Raw genomic sequence first — 9877 nt, 5'->3', positions numbered from 1 at the left:
ATCTTACAGAAACGCAAGGGCATTGCATGGTTAGAAGTGAGGGGCATAGTGACTTGATGGGACATTGCAAAAACCGTGTACAGCACAAACTTATTTCGGCTGTAGTTTTAGAAAGACTATAAGTATGGTTTACAGCTAATTGCTGTGATTTTTTCAGCTTACAGTCTTTGAGATTACCAACTGCATTTATCTGCCCTATCTGCAGTATGTGAACATGCAAAGTATGTGAACATACATCTTTGTACTCTGCCATGCTCAGCAGTGTGAAAGAATGAACCAAGCTGGAACTGCCAGCAATCCTTTTTTGTGTTCCTGTTTGACTGTGATTTATCTTAAAAGATACAAACCATTACCCAGTTTAGACCAACTCCTTTGAAATGCGCAAGTCTCAATACGAACACTGTGCATTCATATTCAAATCACTGCTCGTCACAAAAATCTTACGCAGAGTACCTAAATAAGGTAAAAAAAATAAAATTTCGTAGCACCTTGTTGTATGAAAAAGAATCCATATGATCTGCCAATTGCATATTTATTGCTCATTGCATCTTCAATAAGCATCATGATGCCAAAGAGTCCGTGTGTTGCTCTTGATCAGCGTGCAGTATTCTTATATACTTTCACCTTTGAGCACATCTTGCACACGCTGCCGCTTTCGCTGTGGCTGTGCTCTTGCTGGACATGCTTCAGGAACAGCACTGTCATCAGTGTCGGAATGGCTCTCTGCTGCAGGAATCTGTTCAGCGTGGAGAGACTGTGGACTGTGCGGCGACAGCTGGGGCTCCTGCTCTGGGTCGCACAGTGATATGAGCAGCTGGGAAGCCGCGGACCTAGCACCTGCAGGAGAAAAACTCAGAAATATATAATTCTACTGCACTTATAAGGTGCCGACAAAACCACTACTAAATGCAACTTGTGGGAACGAATGTATGCTTTGGTCCTGCCACAGTGCATACATCTGTGGGGATGACCACAACATTCAGAGAACGAAACCAGAGCAAGTAATTCAAATTGAAAAAGCAAGCTTTAATTTAGCTCCACTCGTTTCTTGCTGCACACTGTAAGGATGAGCAATTATGAAACTGCATCAACTACACCAGCACTAAGTCATGTTGAGTGCTCATCACTCGAAAGTACAAGCATTTCGAAATTCAGCACCTGCTCGGTGTTAGCACCGTTGTAAAGTCATGCACAGGAAAATGGTGACTTGTGAAAAGTTTTTATCACTGTAATCCCTAAAAAGCACACGACAATAGGAATGTCGTGTTTTTATACCAGCTCCCATGCAAGTTAAGATGTGCACGATTCATTGCGCATTCGAAGCTCAGCTGGCAAAGCGGCCCACAAGGCTTTCTTTGGAACATGTATAAGCACGATTGCATGACTTACCGGTTGTTTGAATGTCGTCTGCCTGGATGGTCCCAGTGTCCATTAATTCCAATGCGCCGTCGCGCAAGTATAGCGCGCCGCGATTTTTGCCAGCATCAGGAAAGGGCGCTGACACCAGCATTTTTGATGACGCAGTCCCATTGCTCTTTCTTGGCTGCGCTCGTGGCGCATACTCGAATTCGCGAGCTAAGTCGGATACCTCTTCTAGAAGCTGTTGGAGTTCGCCATATTTCTCCTCTGTGCCGGATCTGAAATGGAAATAAGAATGTATATTGAGAAAACGGATGGCGTTTGTAACCTAGACGCAGAGCACGGAAACCAACAACGCTCACAAGCACTTACTTTTTAAGGTTTGCTCTTTCTTGCTGACGGACATAGCCCAGCAGCAAGTCCACTCGGTAGCGGACCGCTCGTAGCGTGAGCTCCCGCCGCACCGCTGTCACCACGTTACCCAACACATGCTTCCACATGCCGGGGTTCGCAAACGGATTTCCCGCAACAATCTCGCTCAAGAGGCACAAGTCCTCATGAATCGTAAACCGCTTTCGAGATTTACGATTTGACGAGGCTGCACCACTTTGCGAAGTTGCTGCGGCACATGTGTCTGCGACTGCTGAACCGGCGGCGGCGCACATGTTGAAAATCGAAATGCGCCGCGGTCGTGCGAGACCAGAAGGCTTTGCGCGAGGCCCGCTCGTCACGCAGCTCAGCGCTCCGCTTGGCCGGCGCGAGCGGAGCGGGAGCACAAACCCGCTCAGCTAAAACTCTCTAATATCTCGCACGAGTTTTTTGGCTAAGCCTCGCAGAAGATTTTCTGGAAACCCCGCTGATTTGCGCCGGCTTACTTGTGTAGTGAAGCATATGTAGACCAGGTGCTGGCAGGATCTGTGGAGGGCATTCTCTAAAGCAGCAGTGGTGATTCTTTGCTTGACTAGCTTTGAGTGAGCAGAAGAGAACCACAGCACGGTCTTCTCCGAAAGGGGCGCATGCTGCCAGCAGATATGGCTTGTCGATACCGGTCGTATAAAATCGAGGAAGTGTAGCTTATTGCCGGATGACTATTCTGCAGTTAATACGAGACCATCCATCTGCGCGGAAAATTCAATGACGATGCGCTCTTTTTCTTTTGAGGTGTTTTCGGACGGGGAGCACTATAACATGACTAGATAATCATCAACGTATCTGAAGATCTTGCATACAGCTGAAGTTTTGAGGCTGAGTGCTGGGTTCCTATCATAGCGATTTGCTACTTGATCTCTAGGGTACGAGCCTGGCAGCCAGTCTGAACACTTGAGATGTATGCAAGATCTAAAGATACGTTGATGATCATGTCGTCAAGTTTAAGTTCTCGCCGTCCCAAAACACCCCAGAAGAAAGAGAGCGCATCGTCACTGAATTTTCCGCGCAGATGGATGGCCTGCTATTAACTGCAGAACAGCCATCCGGCATTAAGCTACACTTCCTCGATTTGATACGGCAGGTATCGACAAGTCACGTCTGCTGGCAGTATGCGCCCCGTAGCCAAAGGGCGTGCTGCCGTTCTCCTCTGCTGACTCAAAGCTAGTCAAGCGAGGGATCGCCACTGCTGCTCCAAAGCATGCCCTCCACAGATCCTACCAGCACGTGGTCTACATTTGCTTCACTGCACGAATAAGCCGGCTCAAATCAGCGGGGTTTCCAGAAGACCTTCTGCAGGGATTAGCCGGAAAACTTGTGCGAGATATTCACGAAATGTTGGGGAAAAAACATCAGGACACTAACCGCTCACGCAATGTCGTCGTCCCCCATGTACGTGGTGTGTCTCACAAATTGAACAAGGTAGGAGCAAAGGTTGGAGTACGCGTTATATTTTCGGCTCCAAAAAACTTGCTGCGCTGTGCAAGTGAATGAACAGTGATGACAGTCAACGAGAAAAATGCGGGAAACAAACATCAGAACGCAATCATAGAATGAGAAAGAGCCATTTTCTATGAAATTACGCTCCTCTGCGGCAGGTCCTACGTAGGGCAGACTGGAATGTGCATGAACGATAGGCTGCGCGAGCACGAAAAAACTCAGAAAGCGCCAGCTGGCTGCAACTTAGTAATTCACCACGTCAACTGCAGATTGCTTCCGCCTCCTTGATCAAAAGCGCGTCTTTAGTTGTTACCGTAGCTAGAATGCCCGAGAAATATGGGAAGCCTTTGTCATCAAAAAGAAAGACCAGAGCTGTGTCAGTGCGTCATCCATCATGTTGCTCCCTAAATAAATAGCATTTCTTGAACATCATACACTCGCTTGTCTGTTAGCCGCCGCGGTGGCTGAGTGGTTATGGCGCTCGGCTGCTGTCCCGAAAAACGCGGGTTCGATGCCGGCCGCGGCGGTCGAATTTCAATAGTGGCGAAATTTTAGTGGCCCGTATACAGTGTGATGTCAGTGCACGTTAAAGAACCCCAGGTGGTCGAAATTCTCGGAGCCCTTCTCTACGGTGTCTCTCGTAGCCTGAGTCGCTTTGGGACGTTAAACGCCCATAAACCATAAACTTGCTTGCTTGTTGTCACCTGTTCGCACTTTTTGGATTGTTGTCATCGTTTACACTTATTTGTTTCGCTGGTTTTTTAGCAAATATGCAGTAACTTTATTTCATCTCATCAGAGCGGGGCACGTGCCTATCATTTCGCCGTTCAGTGTTGTGCGCCTTGAATTTGTTTTTGTTATATTTTCTGCGATGCGGTGTATTTTCACGTCCGTGTGAAATAAAAATGCCAGTTTTCATTCAGCGCTTGCGCTGAGTGTTCTTTCTGCTGTCCCGTCTTTGCGCTGTTATCAATATGCGCACAGAAATTAAGACAGATGGATAAAAAGGCATCTCAAATCTCTCTCTTGAACTAGGATACTGCCACATGGTACAGTTGGCAGAGCCCCATCAGTGCGCAGAATTTTGTAGCGAGAGCTACAGTGGAGCTACCAGTCGATAATTTCGCGATGGCTGCGACAGTTGGGCGCATGCGCCGTTACCATGACAACCGAAAAAGAGCAGCAGTTGCGACGCGCGCTTCGCTATCGCCGTGGCCGCGCGGCCGCTCCACCGTCGGAGCCAAGCGTGACGTCACGTGGATGAGCAGATGTGCGCATACGTCGATACCATAGTAGCCAGAGAGACCCCACAAGTGCGCCGCGCGGTTTGTCGCCTCCTCGCCACACGCCGCTCCATCACCCGAACCGCTCGTCGCATGCGCAGCATTGAGTATCACAACGTTTGACATGGATGCACAGAAGGAGAGTCCAGCCGCTGCTAAACGGCGGTTTAGACCAGAGAAGATTAACTCTTCCGATCCCGAGGTTGTCGCCAGGCACTTGGCTACTCAACAAAGAGAGAATGAGCCTCAGAAGGCGAAGAGAGCATCGGAGACGCTCGAACAGAGAGAGGAACGGCTTGGAAACGGAGATGCCAGACTGCCGAGCGTAATAGACGGCGTATAGCCGCCGAGATGGCGCCTATATGTCTCTTATTACAGTGACCAAAACAAGCTCAGACGTGTTGGTTGTTGAGCGAGTTGGCGATCCATAATAATGGAGCAGCGCGTATCAAAACTGGACAAAAGGAGGAACACAGAACGACAGGAGCGCTAACTGTCAACTTCTTGTTTCTTGCCGTTGCTACATATAAATACATGAACCACAGCATGAAATGGGAAAGAGTGATCAGGTCAGCTGATACAAGCTATACAGCTCAGGCTTTCGCTGGTTGCCATCGATTTAGATAAGTGAGCTCTTTTGCCGATAGTGCCAGTGATGCCACACTCATACACTTGTTGCCTGCACCTGGAATATTAAGAGCCTCAATAATCTCTCGAACAAGCTTATCATTGTCGCGGTCGATAATTTGGCTCCTTCGCGACAGTGCTGGCTTAGGTGGCCAAATTTGCTCTCATTAACATTGTATTCATGTTCTTTTAATCTGCTATTTACACATCTCCCTCTGTGTCCAATATACTCATGGCCACAAGACAACGGTACACGATAGACAACACCCTCTTCACAAGTGACAAATCGTTTCTGATGGTCAATTAAACATCTTTTTTTTTTCTTGGTCACCGCAAGGATTTGTCTTCTTGCAGAGCATAGACAGTTTTATGGGCACTGAGAATACAACTTCAACGCCTGCTCGTTCTCCTATTTTCATAAGGTTGTCGGAGGTCTGATGAATGTAAGGAATGACAGCTGCCTTCTTGCGAATCTGCTGTTCATTGGTACCTTCCTGCTTGTCGAACCGTCGTGCTCTTTTCATTTGTTGGAGCAGGCCTTCAGCCACAAAAACAATTATTGGCCTAGGATACCCAGAATCAGACAGTCGTCTAATCTGTAATGCCAAGCATTCTTACATCATGTGCTCGCATGAGCTTTTGAGCGCATTTGTCAGGCAGCACTTGATAATGCCTGTCTTTACCAGTTTCGAATGAGCTGATACCGCTGACAGTAGGCCTTTTTTTTGCGCCAGGTTCATAACCCCCACAGATGCGGTTAGTATGAAATTTAAGTCTAAGTTCTAAGGACTTGATAGAGTTCTTGTCAGGAAGCTCATGCGTCATAAATAAGGGGGCTAAATTTCTTTTAAACGTGTCAAGCACATTAGCAGCGTCCTTATAAAAATCTACCTCAGAGTTGTCAATGATGATCAAAAAATGATAATAATAATAATAATAATAATAATTAGTTTTGGGGGAAAGGAAATGGTGCAGTATCTGTCTCATATATCGTTGGACACCTGAACTGCGCCGTAAGGGAAGGGATGAAGGAGGGAGTGAAAGATAAAGAGAAATAGGTGCCGTAGTGGAGGGCTCCGGCATAATTTCGACCACCTGGGGATCTTTAACGTGCACTGACATCGCACAGCACACGGGCGCCTTAGCGTTTTTCCTCCATAAAAACGCAGCCGCCGCGGTCGGGTTCGAACCCGGGAACTCCGGATCAGTAGTCGAACAAATCTGAAAATTTCCACAACTTTGGAGCCACTTAAACTTTTTTCTAGGATCCTATCATGCTTTGCAGGATAGAGGTCGCAGATAACAGGCGCAATACATGAACGAATACAAATTCCAAACTTCTGCAGGTAAACATTCTTGTCCCAGGTAGCCATTGTTGAGCGCAGGTATACATCCAGCAATTCTAAAAGCCCACTCACACTCACTCGAAAACTGTTTTGAAAGGAAACAGCTCCATGCGCGTCAATAGTCTGTTCAAAACACAACAGCAATTCATCCTGCGGCAAGGAGTAAAACAGATCCTTGATATCTATTGAAAAAGCCAACACATTTTTATTTTTATTCTGGCACAGATAGTCGACAACCTGGGCAGAATTTTTTACAAGGCAGGGGTCATCAATTTCAAGTAACGCCAAGTTCTTTTGCAGGAATCTAGCTAAACAATTCTGCCTTGTCTTTCTCTCCGAGATTGTTACACGAAGTGGGCACTGTTCTTTGAGCGTTTTAGCAGGAAAGAACATGTCTAAGGAAACTTTATGGCTGTCCTGAATTTGCTTAGCAAGGCTCTGCAAGCCTAACCGTTTGCATAACTTCTTTGCTGTCGCTTAACCTTTCTTTAAACATTTTTGTTCTTTTTAAACGAAATTGCATTCAATGGCTTCTGAAGCTTTCTTCCGAAACAGGTCATGAGGTAAGGTGCCAAAACCCCCTCCTTATCAGCTATCAAAGCACATAGGTGATTGTCGCAAAGAAAATCTGACACTCGTTTTAACGGCACGGTCCGCTTTGGTCGCACTGAACGTTCGAGAACGTTTACGCCCTGGGATACGCAGCTGCTCCTCTCACTTTCCGGAGCCAGGCTTGTGACTTGTCGGACCATTCCTAGCAACCCCGGGGCATTTTTTCTAGGTTTAACCGCACACTGTGGCCCAAGCTGGAGGGTACGAGGTACGTCCTCAGGAATATGAGCGCAGCCTTCAATGTGAACGGGGTTGTAGGCGCTCACCTTCCCCTTGATGGGTTGAAGTGCACGGAGGCGAGGTAGCAAAACCTTCCAAAGTCCCTCAGTGAATTGGTCAAGTGTTCGGCGGAACACCAGCCAGATTCGTATGGTCTTTGAAGGAGATGCTGTCCTGGTAATTTGTACAAACATGTATTCCCTGAATAGTCGAGCCTCCCTTCGCCATTCAGACGTCAGTATCTTGAGGACCCTTGCCGCATACCCGAAAGAAGGCCTACTAACTTCGAAGATCAACTGAAGTACCGGCGGCAGGAACTTGGCACGTAACCAGAAGGAAAGTGTGCGAGCCTGGCAGGTTGCATTAGCAGCCAAAGCAGCAAGAGAACTTGGTTGAAGAGAACATAAAGAAGAGCCCGATGAACAAGAAATGAATTCCAGAAGTGTTGCTTGTTGGGCGAGTTGGTGATTCATAATAATAGAGCAGCGCGTAACAAAACAAGACAAAAGGAGGAAACCAAAGCGACACGAGCGCTAACTGTCAACTGTTTATTTCTTGCCGTTGCTACATATAAAAACATGAACCATAGCATGAAAAGGGAAAGAGTGAGCCGGTCAGCTGATACAAGCAATTAAACTCAGCCTTTCGCTGGTTGCCATCGATTTAGATAAGTGAGCTTTTTGTGATAGTGCCAGTGATGTCACGCTCACACACTTCTTGCCTGCACGTGCAATATTAAGAGCCTCAATAATCTCTCTAACAAGCTCTCTGACAAGAGGGAGTTGTCTATCGTGTACCGTTGCCTTGTGGCCATGATATATTGGGCAATTTGACCCTGTCAAATTCAAAGACCGGTTACTGTCTGTCTTTGAACATTAAATTTGTATATATTTTATATTTCTTTTCTCGCCCTTAGTTTGATGTGCTTGAGCAACTCGTTTGTAAATCCCCTTCTCTACTTGATTGATTTTTTGTAACTGTTTTAATTGTGTACTCATTTGATGTTACTGATTGTATTCGTTGTCCTAATTGCTGTCATTGTATGTTTATATATATATATATATATATATATATATATATATATTAGCAGACAAGTTAAATGAAATGAGGGGCCCGTTTGACAAATTTATGAAGGGAGCTAACAGTCACCGAAACCAAGGTGCATAGGGGAACGTTAATTTTTTTTTTTTTTTTTTATGTGTTATGCTTATCAGTGGGATAATAATACTTGGATTAATAAATAGCTTAAAGAAAATTACTTATAAAGCAGCAGAAAAAACAACCATGCCGCCGGTGGGATCCGAACCCACGACCTCCGAATATCGCGTCCGGTGCTCTTACCAACTGAGCTACGGCGACGGCTGTCCAATCTGCTGCTCTCGTGGGTATTTAAGTTTACTGGGTGTAAGCGAGCCTTGAGAGTGTTCACCAGCGCCACCCTCAACCATAGCGGCGGACGTAGCACGTCCTGTAATACCGCGAGCGTGACGTAGAACGTCATCTAACGGCGAGGGCGGAAACTGTGCGAGAGCCCTCTTATGCTACCTATGGCATCAAGACTGCCAGAACCGAGACCCTCGTTAAGCTATTAGCAGACAAGTTAAATGAAATGAGGGGCCCGTTTGACAAATTTATGAAGGGAGCTAACAGTCACCGAAACCAAGGTGCATAGGGGAACGTTAATTTTTTTTTTTTTTTATGTGTTATGCTTATCAGTGGGATAATAATACTTGGATTAATAAATAGCTTAAAGAAAATTACTTATAAAGCAGCAGAAAAAACAACCATGCCGCCGGTGGGATCCGAACCCACGACCTCCGAATATCGCGTCCGGTGCTCTTACCAACTGAGCTACGGCGACGGCTGTCCAATCTGCTGCTCTCGTGGGTATTTAAGTTTACTGGGTGTAAGCGAGCCTTGAGAGTGTTCACCAGCGCCACCCTCAACCATAGCGGCGGACGTAGCACGTCCTGTAATACCGCGAGCGTGACGTAGAACGTCATCTAACGGCGAGGGCGGAAACTGTGCGAGAGCCCTCTTATGCTACCTATGGCATCAAGACTGCCAGAACCGAGACCCTCGTTAAGCTATTAGCAGACAAGTTAAATGAAATGAGGGGCCCGTTTGACAAATTTATGAAGGGAGCTAACAGTCACCGAAACCAAGGTGCATAGGGGAACGTTAATTTTTTTTTTTTTTTTTTTTTTTTTTATGTGTTATGCTTATCAGTGGGATAATAATACTTGGATTAATAAATAGCTTAAAGAAAATTACTTATAAAGCAGCAGAAAAAACAACCATGCCGCCGGTGGGATCCGAACCCACGACCTCCGAATATCGCGTCCGGTGCTCTTACCAACTGAGCTACGGCGACGGCTGTCCAATCTGCTGCTCTCGTGGGTATTTAAGTTTACTGGGTGTAAGCGAGCCTTGGGTGTAAGCGAGCCTTGACGTTCTACGTCACGCTCGCGGTATTACAGGACGTGCTACGTCCGCCGCTATGGTTGAGGGTGGCGCTGGTGAACACTCTCAAGGCTCGCTTACACCCAGTAAACTTAAATACCC

This window comes from Amblyomma americanum, chromosome 1 (genome assembly GCF_052857255.1).
Source record: "Amblyomma americanum isolate KBUSLIRL-KWMA chromosome 1, ASM5285725v1, whole genome shotgun sequence".
Classification (NCBI taxonomy): Eukaryota; Metazoa; Arthropoda; class Arachnida; order Ixodida; family Ixodidae; genus Amblyomma; species Amblyomma americanum.
The sequence above is the reverse complement of the archived record's forward strand: the minus strand, read 5'-3'. Positions refer to the sequence as shown.